This window comes from Eleginops maclovinus, chromosome 19 (assembly GCF_036324505.1).
Source record: "Eleginops maclovinus isolate JMC-PN-2008 ecotype Puerto Natales chromosome 19, JC_Emac_rtc_rv5, whole genome shotgun sequence".
In the NCBI taxonomy this organism is placed as follows: domain Eukaryota; kingdom Metazoa; phylum Chordata; class Actinopteri; order Perciformes; family Eleginopidae; genus Eleginops; species Eleginops maclovinus.
This window is the reverse complement of record NC_086367.1, coordinates 9,707,568-9,723,246: the sequence shown is the minus strand read 5'-3', so window position 1 is coordinate 9,723,246 and position 15,679 is coordinate 9,707,568. Positions and strand designations below refer to the sequence as shown.

Here is a 15,679-nt window from a genome sequence, read left to right as displayed (position 1 = left end):
TGTCAGATGAACAGGCTTTGAGCTGTCATGGTTGTTATGTGTGACAGAGCTCGGGACAATGGGAAATCACTTCCAGACTGTCCACAACACTCTTGCATTAGTGACGGAGAACCGTGACCAGACAGACATTTTATTTCAGGGTTAATGCTATAGCAGACTATAGTGCTAGCACACTGGTGAGAAACCATGCTGTATCTGCGGCTGTCATGAGGCTCAAAACCTTTAACATGTTCTCAAATGTTTTGAATTAGCACACCAGGTAGATCAAGTTATCACGTATAAGTGTTAAGCTACACACCCTAGGGGAAGGTGCTAAAAGAAATAAAAGACTGAATAATGAATATCTTAAATGGAGCTTTTTATTTAAAAATCTATGGTTGCTAGCTTTGATGAAAGAGGGTTGACAGATTTGAATGTGTAGGCATTTTCCAGGGACAAAAAATCTAAATTAAGAAAATAATAATATTGACAACCCAGACAAGAAAGCAACACACTCACCTGTCTGAAAATCTCTTCTCAGATTGGATCTCCTATGTGCAAGGGTCCCTCCGCCTCATCCCTCAAAATAAACTCATTCCACGGTCGTCTGGCACATCTGAAACACAAGGAGAGAGAAGTTGACTTAGCGCGTCTCTTTCTACAGACTGTAATTTACAGCATGTAATAAGCTCTGTGTTTGATAACAGGTGTGCCAGTTAAAGAGTACACCTCATCCGCAGCATTTGAGAGAAGACAGTGTTTGGTAGGCTAACCCTAACCCTATCTAAACAAAGTGAACTACTGAAACAGCATCTTTCTTGCAGTAGTTTGAGAATTTAGAAAAAAATACTTCTTGAGAGGGTCGGAAAAAAATATCTCAGCCAAGATCCCGGAGACAAAAAACATTTCCTCTCTCTGAACTATGAAGCCCTTAAAGTACAAATAGCTTGAGTGGACTTACTCGAACCAAGTAACCAGTAGTATCACATTAACTGTGCTCTGTGCTACAGTATAGTACAGTAGTGCCACCCTGGCGCTACAGAAGGAGTAGTTGAAAAAGTCACTCCACCTCCCAGATTTCTCCTCAATCAGCCATCCAAACCAAACATTAGTAGCATTTTTCCAACTTCCCGCAAGTAAATGACGTCGTCTTTGATCTGGGTTGGGAACGTTTTTGAAAGCCGGCTACAGTTTACCCGTCTGTTTATTTTTAAACTTTGGAATCCTAGCTTACTTTTTTTTTCCTCGTCACCGCCAAATTTATCCAAGGGCAGAATCCAAAACCAGAAACGGCTGAGGAGCGCTCTTTGCAGAGGCACCAGGCATCTTCTGAGAAGGAGTGTGACTTGTGAGTCTTCTGTGTGTAATATAACCCGGTTACATGCATGTAGCTCACACTCCAGGAAGGCTTTCAAATAGTGCTAACTCCACTAAGCCTTGCAGCGCACACACAGAATGCGTAGGGTTACAGTGTAAACACCCCCTGCCAAAAGCCCTTACCTTCAGGATTAAGTGATCTGCAGCATTAACAGTTTATCTGCTCCTGCCTCTCAACTGTGACGCCTGATTAAATAGTGTTGACTGTTAAAATGGACTACAGTAAAAGAGTGTGTTGTATATATGAAGTTGAGAGGGAACATCCAGGGGGACCTGAATAGTCTAAAAGTAAAGCATAGGAAGTTCAAGGACAGGGCAATGATCCAGACTGACCTTTAAAATAATCAAACATGACACGGAAACAAGGAAATGATTATCTCCTTCTTTAAACTGTTTAAAGGAGTGTGATAAAGTAGCACTTGGATGTACAGTGGAAACTTGGCCGGAGACATGTTGACCTGGTAATGAACTTGAACCCCTTTGAGCTGATCAGTGGATTAACCAACCCTTGCTTCATCCTCATGAGTTAAATGGTAAAGCTGATAACTGATACTGGGAGAAATGGTCCAGACACTTTAACCCAGAACCAACCAACCCAAAGAGCTTTCTTCCACAAGCACACAAGAAAATGTCCAGGTTTTTCTTATTAGTTGAACTTGGGCTAGGGTTCACATTGACTATAGGCAAATCCAAGTATTTATGGATGCATGCCCAACAGCACATGACTGTTTCAACTCAAAGCATTTGAGCTCCCATTAACCTAGAAACCTCCAGTAAACCTGGCATATTTGTTTTCAATTCCCTGTTTGTCATGCATCTTGAAGGCAGAAAGTGAAAGGCGAAATGATTTAAGTTCCCTGTATGAATAAAAAGTATCTAAACAATGCTCTCTTGAGTAAAGAGCAGGAAAGCAGCTGCCAACAACACTAGGAGTCAGCATAAAGCTGGATGTCGAACTTGTCAGAGAGACTGCTTTCTTTGAGCTCCTTTCTCACAAACTTCATTCACACAGAGCAGGGTTGTGTGTGTGAAAGACTTAAAGGCGTGCCAACACACAATCCCAAAGACACACACGTTTGCCTTCTGCTGCGACTTCAACTGCAGTATTGTGCGACTGTTTTGGGAGAACAAGACAAGTCTTCCTTTTAGCTGCAAACCCCAGCACCCAGTCACAACGCTCCCTCCCTTTTCCCCTTCAGTCCTCTGTTCTCCTCAATAGGCTTCCTACAGGCCATCTGCTCAGGGGCCAAGGGACCACTGCCACCCTAGTGCTCCTCGACACACCCCATGACCTGGCATTCTTCTCTGGCTGCCCCTGGATGACTCCCACGTAAGCTCCATGTTTAGTCTGGCACCGTGTGTATCTTGGGGCTGCAGCTGGGGTAAAATGTGAGGAATGGGTCACACCTTGACATGGTATAAACACAGAAGGTACATGATGGCATTGGGTTAAGAAAGGATCTTCCTTTTTCCTACATTAAGACCACCGGGCAGTTGGAGAACAGGAGCTACACTGAGCTGCATCTCCATCAAAGTCTGAAGAAGCAACATTGCAAGTCCAATCCTAATGCCCTTGAAACTAAACTTGGGACCAAAGCTGAAGGAAACAAGCTATTGACACAGCAGTATGAAGCATAGGGCATATCCCAAGATAACATAGCCTCACCATAATTTCAATACAGTTTTTTTTACCTACTCGGCCATAGAACCTTGGAAACATAACACGTGTTCAACTGATTTCCAAAGGAGAATAGTATAGCAACAATGCGAAAAATAAAGGCAAACAAAGTACTTCTGATGTTTGTAAATCAATAACGCAAATAAGAAATAAGATGTAAAATAATCTCGTAAAAAATGACCTACCAACAAAGCTTTTTGAATGATAAGGCTGTGAACTAGGATCTATGAGGTAATGTGTTATTGGAGGTGACTGTTAACACAATCACACTGCCTTCCTGCTGTCAAATCACAGTCCATGGGACTTGTCTCTTATCACTTTCCTTTGGCGCCCTGACAACTGAGCTCTTAAAGGAGCAATGCCTTTAAAGCCCCACACTTTAATACACAGCTCAGAATTCAAACTTATTCAAACAACCACAAACACTTTCTCTCAGGACAAAAACAACAACAGGAAATGAAGAAGTGAAAACAGTGGCGACCAGGCCGTCTCCAACTGAGCTTTTGTCATCTGACCCAGATTTAAAGCATCTTGTGGTTGTTTGCTTGTGAAAGAAATGTCAATCTATGAATCACTCACTGAAAGCCTATATTACTGAGTGGTGGATTCAGCCAAAGCCACCAAACATCCATCAAAGCGCTTGTTAAGTGTCTTTCAGACTTTTCATTATACATTGAGAAGCTCTTGTGTCTGGCTCATGACCAAGAATGACATGGCAGCCTTCTGTAAGATTTATACACGTTTGCCCACTGGCATTCCAGGGTGATGCGAAGAAAATTAAAATGTTCCAAACACTTTCATACAACGGGATACCACTGAATGAGTCTCAAGCAGCTTTAGCATGAGATAAGAACATTTAAAAAAGGTATGTTTGTTAAGCTCAGTTTCTTATGAGTCATGGATAAACACACTGACAACCCTGAAACTGACTGAAGTGATAAAGCCTGACATTGTGAGAGTCATTTTGTTGTATGTTCACGTACAAGCAAGTTAGAACACACCATAGCTAAAACAAATACTACTATCTAACTGATTCAGGTGGAAACTAAACCACCCCCACACATACAGAGTAACCCACACCTGTGGATCTTAACAATAGGAAACACAATGCACCCTCTTTACCTTAGCCTCCTCTTAATCCAGTAAATAAGAGAAACAAAGGGAGACAGAGATAAAACACAGAACCCATAACATCCCTTACCTCTGTGGCCCGGGCTTTCATCTAAAAGCTCTTTGAACAGCTTGCAAAGGAGAAGTCTAGCTGGTGTTCTCTGATCAGAAAAGTGGATTCTCACTGAGTCTTAAAGCAACACACACAACGCAACTGACTCACACGCCCAGACACACTGGAGGACACGTGGAAACTCCCTCCCGGCTTCGCGGCTGCAGCGAATCACAGCCCTCCTGGGGTAACCCTAGGTAACGAGGAGCGCCAAGAGGAAAAGCAAGGAGTGCTGGGAGGAAAAAGTGAAAAGTTCTCAACAGAAGAGCTCTCTCAGAAGGAGAAGGATGTTTTATAGCTCTCATCCATTTAGAGTCTCCGCTGCTAAAAGGCTCCACTGCTCCACTGTGTTGTTTTTCCTACATACTGCTTTTCCGTTGGCTAGGAGGAGGATGCGGGGCTTGTTGCAGCCAAGGCGGTTTTCCATAGCTGTTTGAGGCGATTGAGCCAGACAAGCTGGCGTATAATGGCTGCAGCGCTGCCTGGGAGGCACAGGGGAGGGCGCAATGACTGGGGCTCTTGTCTGACCTTAAATACCACAATGACCCAAGCAGCAGGCAGCCCGCCACTAAGGAGGCAGAAATTGAGTGTGTATATGTGTATGTCTGAGTAAGTGTAAGCCAGAGAATTTGAAAAAAAAAGTCCAGTGAGTGAAGACAGAGACTTGGTGCAAAAAGGAGGAAATTACACAGTGGAAGCAGAGTAGAAGCTGTATGGAGGTTTCTAAGGGCCAGAGGGGCCAAATGTGTAGCTCATTTTGGATAAGCTAATTAAAATGCAAGAAAGGGGGTCGAAAAACTTCTCTGGAATTAACATTTCTGAAACACACTTACATTTTTGTGGACTAAGCCTTGATACCGCTGACTGTTAAAAAAGCATACACATTCCTCCATTTGCCTATAGCCTAGTTTAGATAGCTGTGGACACACGGTCAAACTGGCCCATTCAGAAAGCCCCACCAGAACACAACTCAGCACCAAGACTGTTCCTAAAGCGGCTCCCAACTTTCTCGCGGTCCAGTTGTTTATTCCAGAATATCTGAGTGCTTTTAGTGTTCAGAGACATCACTCCTACAAATGGGAAACATGAGAGCCCATTTCACTCGAAAGCTCATTTGGGTTCTTCTCTAGAAATTCATCTCGGTCTGAATAGCCATTCAAAGTCCCAACCATGCCACTCTAAATGAGCAGCTGTGGTATAGTCTTCCATCAGCCTTCTGCTTGACATGGAGACGTCAGCCCCGGGACACAATATTAGCCACGTTCACCACAGCTAAACATCAGCACAATAGTCCTTGTGGCCTAGTCTGAGCTCCTCTCAAAGCCCTTTGTCCGGCTATAGATGGAGGCAGCTAAAAGGTTGGTCAATAACACGCTCGGAGAGGCCGCGAGGCATGAAAAGAGCGAGGCGCCAAGAAAAGAGAAAGAAAGGCGGGGAGGACTGCTGTGATGCATATTTATACAGAGCAGGTGCCGGGTCTAATTCCACACAGCAAAGTGATCTGACCGCCAATTAAGATCAATTAGGGACCCGACAAGCTCTCCAGAGCCAAATTATAACCTCGCTCTGGGCAACTGACTCATGCACACATATCAAAGAAATATCTTCAACTGCTGAAGTAAAGCAGAACTTTGTAGTGGAAGCTCAAGGTCACAAAGCACATCATGATAATTAGATAATTACTGATGTTATATTCTGCCTGCGTGTACCTGACGGAGGGGCAGCACAGGAAATTTAAATGAAAGGCATATCTAAAAGGCTTCTAGGAGGAAAATGTAAGCACTACTATTCTATGCGCAGGGACACAGGTTTCAGAGCTTATCGACAGAGCTTTGCTTTGGGATAAAGCTTTCAAACACTGATACCGAGGTCTGAGATGACTCCTGATGGCCTTTCCATCACTTGGCCTGATAATGGCAATGGGTCAAAAAACCCAAAACCCTCACAGAAATTCCTTCTTTCAATTTGAAGCCCTAGTTCCTTTAGTTAAACCAACATGAGGTCATAAATCAACTTCAATAATGGCTGTAAGTGAAAAGTAAAGGTGAGTACACCCTGAGGGTTAAGAAGCCCCAGAATGCTTCCATTTTTCTTTCTTTTCAAACCTCCCAAGTGTCAAAATATGAGATTGTTTGTCTTCAAAACACCCATGTGGCAGACTAGCTTCATGCATGTCATTTAACACTCAAGGGTTACAGTAAACTTAATATGCCAACAAATGCATAAATGATGTCACATTTAAATCACAGGCAGATTCTTTGTTATAGTCCGTCTGTGATGAGAAACTCACACTGGTCAAGGGATTCTCATAGGGATTAAAAATGGCGTGGAGAAGGAGATTCGGGGAGAGAGCAGCACGGAGAGTTATGAGTTTTCAGTCAGCGTGCTAATATTTCCTGTCCCCCGACTAAACAGCGTGATGGAGCCATTCTCATAGCTGGAGGCCGTTTATGGTTTGATGACATTGATTATCCCGCCGACTGGGGCTCTGCAGTCTGAGACAATTTGTGAACCGAGCATCCATTGGGAGGAAATAAATTGATCTTAATTGCTCATTTGAGGAGAGATTAGCAGAGAGCCTCACCCAGAAGCATGGATTTATATAGCAACAGCCTAGAAATTATAACTAGATGGCCGACGGGATTGGGGATGTAGACTGATGGAATTCACTTAATATGGAAGTCCGGGGGAAAGGTCAAGTCTTTTGTTTGGTGCTCAGCTACAAAGTCAAACTCACTCTGACTTTTTAACAATTGAACTGCTGTTTATCTTGGTAAACTCAAGGTCTTTATTAACAAAAAATAAACACTACAATCCTACATCAGATTGTGACAAACCATGAATCAAACATGGACACTTTAAATGTGATTCTCATGTTTTGTGACATTCATTCAAAAGTTATATCTCCCATTCTCCCGCCCCTTATTCCTCCTTCTCTGCCTCCCTGTCCCTCTTTCCCATACAGTTAAAACTGTATTTTCTGCCGCTGTCAGCTCAGTTCATTTTCTACAAATTGGAACTCCTGTCAGCTGACAGCTCAAAACAGAGTCAGGCACTCTAGACTTTAAATTAACCAGGAGATGTCTGCGCACGCTGCAGTGATGTGTGTATGTGAGAGGAAAACAAAACACCACAGGGTTTGTCCTCAAATGTAGTGTAAACTCCTGATGCTTTGTTTAAGGAAGACACTGACTCTTAACATCCTCAAGGGGGTGTCAACACCCATATGCCCCTAACTAGTGTGTGTGTTTGTGTGTTTTGATAGGCAGAGGGATGAATAGGTTAACAGCTTTCACAAAAAGATGGAGTGTGTGTGCATGTGTGGGATCAAGCAAACAGCTGGAAGACTGCAGGTGCAAATCAGCTTTCCATCAGCTTCTCTGCTAATTAAGCAGCTTAATGGACAGAAGAAGAAGGTCGTTTTTGGGGTTAAATCTGTGGACACACACACACACACACACACACACACACACACACACACACACACACACACACACACACACACACACACACACACACACACACACACACACACACACACACACACACACACACACACACACACACACACACACACACACACACACACACACACACACACACACACACACACACACACACACACACACACACACACACACACACACACACACACACACACACACACACACACACACACACACACACACACACACACACACACACACACACACACACACACACACACACACACACACACACACACACACACACACACACAGCATGTACTTGAACTTGATCCAGAGCCACAGTATCTGGCTTTCAAAGTGACTGATTGATTTTCTGGTGCAGTCATTACGCTCTCACATACACCTCAACATCTGCGCTGCAGCAGAACATCTCGGCAAGGTTTATGTAGTCTAATCAAAGCAGAGCTAAAGCAGAGCCCCAGTCTACACGCTGCAGAATTATGAAAGGAAATACCTGGAGAGGATGGTCTAAGTAATAGAATGAGTGACAGGTGGTGCATACAAGACACAGGGAACCAGAGTATTTAGCATTTAGCAGCCACAGGGTCACATAACAGACCAGGAGGCTTCTGGGAAAACAAACACACACCCAGCCCTGCCCAGGAAGATAGGGCAAAGCATGACAGCTTCCTCGCACAAAAGGGAAAAAGAGATATCTAATTATCTCTGCGCCGATAAGAGATACGGAGAGAAAAGTGCCTTTGAGGCGTAGAAAAGAACCTCCTTTCCATTGTTAACCTTCGGAAAGGACAGTTTATTATCTCGAGCATCATCACTAAAAACAACTCAACTTTTCCCCATCGTTCACAGGACTTTCTATATTGTGCGCATAGGGTGCAAACGTCTGCATAATACATGTGTATTAATCCCAACCGCAAACTGTATTATCTCTAGTGGAATTGACTGTGGTTGTCTTTTGTGCGCTGCAGGATAATCTGTCACACGCTCCGTGGAGTGAGCTCTAGTGATTAATACGATCAGCCCGCACCCCGTTCGCTCATTACCATAGCAAGAGTCGCAGTCGTGTACTGCGGCAGTCATGTGAGACACACTCCAAGGTCCCTGAGGTGATCCATCAGCGATCATTGACCAATGCGGCGCTACATCAGTCACATGGGGCTCGCTGCTAGAGGTCACCAGAGGTGTTCAGTGAAACAATGAGGTGCTGGGGATTCAAGGAGCAGGTAGAAGTGTGCATGTAATCGATTGTCTCGTACAGAAAGCAGAAGTCAAAGGAAACACATTGATAACCACAAATGCGGCATCAATCACCGGACTCAACAGGAAGAAAAAAAATCTATTAGGAGGAGGTAGAAATCAATTCATCTGTGATTTGAAAAGGATGAAGCGAATCGCTCAAAGTGCCCCAGACTTGAACTGGGATGAGAAAAGCTGTGCCTTGGAATCAAAATGACATGCGGCTGGTGAATACAGCTCTATCTGGGGCAGTAGGGCAAACAACCAAGTCTGGCTTTGTCCCAGAGGAGGCACACACAAACACAACACCGCACACACACCTGCTACGTTGGCACATACTGCAGGGGAGGGCCAAACACATCCTATATGTGAGTGTATGGGAGTGTGGTTTTCCTCCCCATCCATCACTGCCACAGACAGGAATTAATCCCTCTCTGCATTCTTGAGGAGCTCTGACGCCAGAGGGAGCTTGCCCTTGTGGCCTCCCCCAACCCTGGGCGTAGAGCAACCCGTCGCACTCAACCCCCAGGAGCCCCCCGAGCCACTTTCACCCACTGCAAAGTCTGAAACTTTATCAGAAATGTGTTGGCACAGTGCGAGCTGATGGATTACCAACATGTGATTTAAGCTTGAAAAGCCAGAGGACAGGTTGACACTAATGGATATGGTAATTCAAATGTTATCTCCTTGTGCCAAGGCAAGCCATTTATTCATGGTGAACTAGCGCTCCAACCGGCAATGTCTCTCCTTTTATATGGCCCATTATAGGCCAAAGTGTCGATCGCAGTCAGACCAAACAGGACATTAATCACTGGGCTTGCTCTGACTGAATTCATGAGCATTATTTTCTTCAGTGTACAGGTTAGAAGACCATCATAACACAGTAAATACACAAGTGAACATGATAAGTACGGGACGCTTCACTAGAGTTGGTGCCCCATGTACCATCCTGGGCTTTACTATGGCAAAAAAGCCCCCCAAAATTAACTGAACATAAGGTGAAGACCAGGCTGTAGCAATTGTTTGTTGAGCACTTTCTGTGCCGGTAATACATCACAGCTAAAGCCGTGATCTCTGACAAACTGACAGGGGAAAGCTAAGGTGATGCTTTCAGTCTATTAGTGGTGGGTCGACAGATCCAGGCCTGTCTGGTTGGTTAGCACATGGTGGTCAAGGTTAAGATAGATAACAAAGGAGCTGCTACCCATTAAGGGCTATTACCGGAGGTCATTACACTCCATATTAAAGCCTTTCCTTTACCACATCGGCATGTCAGAAAGACTGCCTCGGTTAAGTGCTCAGGATGGATTTTACATGGTGAGAAAATCATCTGAAACATGTGAAACACGTCTATGTTCACATAAGCATGACACAATTCAGTGCATGCTTTTAATTTAGTAAGCAGCTGAGATCCGTTTAACCCTGCCTTGTTTCAACATATGAACACTTAAAGAAATGCCTGAAACAAGTGAAAGGGAACTACAAACAAGCAGGATTATCCCTCTCCACCAGAATGGAGGATTAACTTTGTTTAAAAAGTAATTTCAGGACTGCATAGCTTATCAAGGAGTGACCTTTTTCCCAGCGGCAAATCCGAGCCTCATCACAAATGCATTAGACGACGCTGGAATGCAATTTATTTCCGTTTCAAAAATTGAATGTGATGACTCATTACAGAGTATAGTGTTTTTCACGTTAGTATTCTCGTCACACTGTTGGGGCCTGTCTGAGACAAACATACATCCTCTCCTGTAGCAGAGTCGAGTGGAGTCAGGCCACTGGCTGTAGATGGCAGGATAAAACAGAGGGGGTGTCAGCATCAGGTCACGGACCTACATCAGAGCTCTGTAAACACAGGACCACAGTCTGGACGGCTAAATAAACCATCCATCAGGTGGAATGACTGTTTAGACACGTCCTGCTGCTCTACCTGGAGCCTATATGCAATGCCTTTACATACATGCAAGTGTCTACATGTCCTTAAACACTCCTCTAAATAGGAAATGTCCCACTTAAAGAAAAGCTTTGTTAAAAAAATTCTGAGCTCTCATTCGAGGAAAGCTGGCGTAAATCTCCACATAAAGTAACCATGGTTTGACATAAAGCTGCCCACAGCTACTGGCTCTCCACAGAAGAGGCAGAATAACTAATATTCCCTGCTGAGCTGGTTGTTGATCAAAGGTTGGTATATTCCTAAAGCAATAAACAGGTTATGAAAAAGCCAGCTTAGTACAATCTCACTTTTACAGGAAAGCAGGCACATTATAGCTCCCGTTATCATAAACCAAAACAATTTGTTTTATTGCAGCTTCCAAGCCCAGCTGGCTGTAATATACAGTATATGTTACTGTTCTTCCAACACAGATAAGAGGGGAGAAAGCTGAGCTAGACTGTCAGCTCAGCGACTCCTGAAGGGACTGAGGATTGGGGAGACATCTGGTAAAACACACACACACACACACACACACACACACACACACACACACACACACACACACACACACACACACACACACACACACACACACACACACACACACACACACACACACACACACACACACACACACACACACACACACACACACACACACACACACACACACACACACACACACACACACACACACACACACACACACACACACACACACACACACACACACACACACACACACACACACACACACACACACACACACACACACACACAGCACAGGCCAAACAGTCAAAGATGTGTCATTTGATTAAAACTAATCCACTTCATACATCAGGCCACATATTTGGGACCATTTTGACGGACCTAACTTCATAACTACGGCCAACAAACAACCACACCTGGGGGAGGAGAAACAATGAGTCACTGTTTGCAGCAAGCTGGGAAAACAGTGAAATGTGTCTGTTTGAAATATTTCATGTAAAACACTGAAGAAAGTGCTGTTTTCAGCCTATTAAATATTCTTATTTCCTGCATTTGTTGTCTTTTAAATCAAATGGAAAACAGGGATGGACATATATTTTTTTCAGACCTTTATAGACCAAACAGTTCATCTAAAATAAATTGCCGATTAATCGATAATGAAAATAATCGTTATTGCCAGCCATTATGTTTATGTGGTGTGAGAAACAATGCAAAACAGGAAATATTGTGCAGAGAAGAGCTCATTAATCACAAACAGGTTTTACACCTGCCGCAAGAGTGTGGACACATGTCTGCTTGTCTCTTTCCCAGCAGATGTTTAGTCAGAGCACCTCCCATGACATAGTTTATGTCTCAAAACTGTGTCAAAGGTTAACATGCAATTCAATGAAGTACATAGAATGTTGTGTGAATGTTTGGAAGATATTTGCTTGGTAACACTTGTGCCATTCTCTCTGACTCCTTCTGATCTGAAAGTAGAAACAGCTTTGGACACTTAAAATCAGGGGCATGAATTCTTCAAAGCTCAGGAGCCCAAATGGCAAAGGTGAGATTAGATTTCACAGTTGAATTATCGTGAGAAATTAGCTGGGAGCCGTTATCGACCCATAATCCAGAACAGGTGCTCCACAAAGCACTCGGGCAGTTCTGTGCTAAAGTTAAATAAACGAGACAACAAAGACTGACCTGTGCCGGCTGCAGGAAAAACACATAAACCAGTTTCTCTAGTCACGCGGATGCACTGGCACATGAGCTAATTCGATTGTGGCAGAAAAGTCACAGACAAATCTTTGCAAAACAAACTCCTTTGTCCGGCCCTGCAAAGCCTTTTCACGAAGGAATGCGGTTCATAAAGACTGATAACGCAGGAAGACAAGCCAATGTGGGCACCGAATGGCACCTCGTCAAAGGGCATGGCAGGACCCGGGTAAGCGCTAGCAGCTGTGCCACATGTGCACCACTTTTACCGACATGATTAAATTAAGGCCCCTGCCAAACTCATTATTATCCCATCCATATAGGGAGGCTCAAGAATGCCAATGAGTATCCCGCTTATTATGTAGTCGTCATGCACGGCGCCCAGAGAGAAACAAGCACTTTCACACGATTACAGACTGTAAATCAACAGCAAATCGAGTTGAGGGGTTTCTTTTGTGTCTCTGAAAAGTTATAGGCCAGTACTCAATTTTTATTCTGTTAAATAAATTTCTTGACCAATTGAATTACAGCTCGCAGGCAGATGCGACATCCCGCTGATGTCCCACAGGAGGGGATGGTTGAATCGACAGGCAGATGCTCCCACCAGTGGAGGTCACGAAAGGTCAAGCTGTTCCATTATGAGAGGACAAGGGTGGTATTTATTCGCTGCCTTCTCCTCCTAAGCAGGGGTGGGCTTAGAGGGAATAGAGATGGATACTTAACCCTAGAGGCAAAAGGCTGATTACAATCTATCCACTGTTGCTCTCAATAATGGTGAAATATGTCCATAATCGCAGAAAGGAAGGTATGAAAAGGGCGGGAAGAAAGCTGCTGGAGAAGTTCACAGATTATCAGAAATGATCGAGAGAGAGCGCCGCCATCCAGGCGAGATAATAACTAGAGAATAGGGAACAGGGTGTTCTGAATACACACTGTCAGGACTCAGAATCCCACTTTAAACAGCAATGATGACCACAGAGGTATACAGTGGTTTAATCTAGCTAACCTGACTTGACTCGTCTGCAGAGGCAGCTTTGTGCACTTCAAAGTGGCTACGATGTACCCCTGCATACAATATATAAACAATCATACAATGTTGTTTCAAGCTATGTATTAATGTAGGTTAGCATTGGACTCCTGTGGCTTGCCAGAGCATATTGCAAAGCATTCCAGCCCAGACATTAAGAGTGATGATATGGATGCTGGTTAACGCTCGGAAAGAATGAGTGCAGTCTTCTTCCAGCTTGTTAAAATACTTGTTGGCTCAGAAAAAGCGCCTGTGGCATTGTATGACAGCATGATTAGCAAACAAGCAGGGGGCATGTCTGGGACCAAACATGAGCACTTAAGACAATCCCCCTTACACACACACAGACACACACACACACACACACACACACACACACACACCCCTTTACAGAAAAGCTGCCTGGTGACTAATGGCCTGCATTTTGTTGTGCCAATTAGGTGTTATGCATGCCAATGAAAGACAAAAGATGTAAATGTGTTTATTTAGGATTCAATTAAAAATGTCATCAGCAAGAGGAAGAAATAACATATGATTCATCGAGTGAAAGGACAGAATACAGAGAGAAATTATACATGAAGCTAATAATACAACGTGACGGTGTAAGTACAGCTTTTTGCCCCTAGCTCCTTGAACTGTAACAGCTTTAACTGTCAGGAAACCCCAGTTCCTGGCATTTCTCAACACTATTATTTTAAGCTTGGGCAGGCCAGTAGACAAACACATGCAGTATATAATAGTGTTAATAGTATTAAAAAAAAAGGCAACCACAAGTTTCCAGTGAGGACGATGGCTCCACGCGAGCAGACCGCAGTTCTTGCCTCTAGAGACCTTTACCGCTCCCTCGCACACACGCACAAAATTACTAGGAGGGAGCCGGATGAATGCCTAAAAAGACAAGGGCGGTTTTCAAAATAACTTCAAGAAAATAACGGTTATTAAAGTCATTTCTTGACTGCTCTACTCTGCCGGGCAGAAACATTTGAACAGAGAGAATGAGCACTGTTGATGAAAACTGTTCAAGCAAGAGCAGAGAAACTCAATGCAAAATAAGTTAAATTCAATTTCCTACATTTTGTATTGAGAAAGAAGATCATATTGAGATAACCTAGACACTAAAGTCAGTGTGACAATACATCAGCCACCTATAAGTCACCAGTCAGGGCGTGCTCCATGTATCACTAACCTCATGAGACTGTGAATAAATGATTCCACCCTCCAAAGGGGGAAATGAGTTATAATGAATGACTTCAGAGCTGTACACATTCACTTTACACCCGATGCTGTCACATGCAAGGCGAATATCAATGAGTATATAAAAAGGGTGGAAAACGAGGTGGTTTTTTTTTCTTTGATATGCAGGCAGAAGGATTCTTATCATTAAAGCAGACGACATAGGGTAAGAAAAGCGTTCATCGTGTTACAGCCAACAGGCGGATCACACCGTTTCTCCATCAACGTGGCTGATGAAGGCTTTGAGAGAGTTATGCTGTGTAACACAGAGTTCTTGTTATTCAGCTAGAAAGAATGCAAGCAGAAAAGCTTCCATTTGAAATGTGCGCCAGTGGCCCCACATACTTCTGCAGTGATTTTCCACACACACACACACACACACACACACACACACACACACACACACACACACACACACACACACACACACACACACACACACACACACACACACACACACACACACACACACACACACACACACACACACACACACACACACACACACACACACACACACACACACACACACACACACACACAGAGAGGATTTGCACATCCCTTGTAGTTGTGAGTCAGTCCTTCCCCCTTTTACCACAGGGAGCCAGTCTAAATTGTAGACACTCCACGCTTACACATCATCTGCATCCAGGGAGATCTGTGTGGAAAAGCCAACAATGGTCCTGTTGAGTGGGTCAATCCACCAGGGAGGTTTGAGGGGTTGAGTGAGATGACCCATACTTGCTACTCCCATGGCCATGTTGGCTAGTACATAGGGAGCAGTGGGGTTAGTGTGCAGCAAAGCTTACAAAGCCTGGACAAATGCCACTAGCCATCT

At 44.0% G+C, this 15,679-nt stretch overlaps 1 protein-coding gene across 7 annotated transcripts in view; it reads right to left on the bottom strand.

The window, feature by feature from the left end:
- The window catches only part of tiam2a (TIAM Rac1 associated GEF 2a), an 87,176-nt gene that overhangs the window by 45,669 nt on the left and 25,828 nt on the right, over window positions 1-15,679 (bottom strand). For 4 of the 7 annotated variants that reach the window (XM_063908365.1, XM_063908368.1, XM_063908364.1 and 1 more), the window contains exon 2: window positions 499-595. The gene's annotated coding sequence lies outside the window, so the exon portion shown is untranslated. Of the gene's footprint in view, window positions 1-498; window positions 596-1,213; window positions 1,323-4,235; window positions 4,330-15,679 lie in introns of those variants that run through there. The other 3 variants (XM_063908366.1, XM_063908370.1, XM_063908369.1) reach the window with 3 other exon arrangements.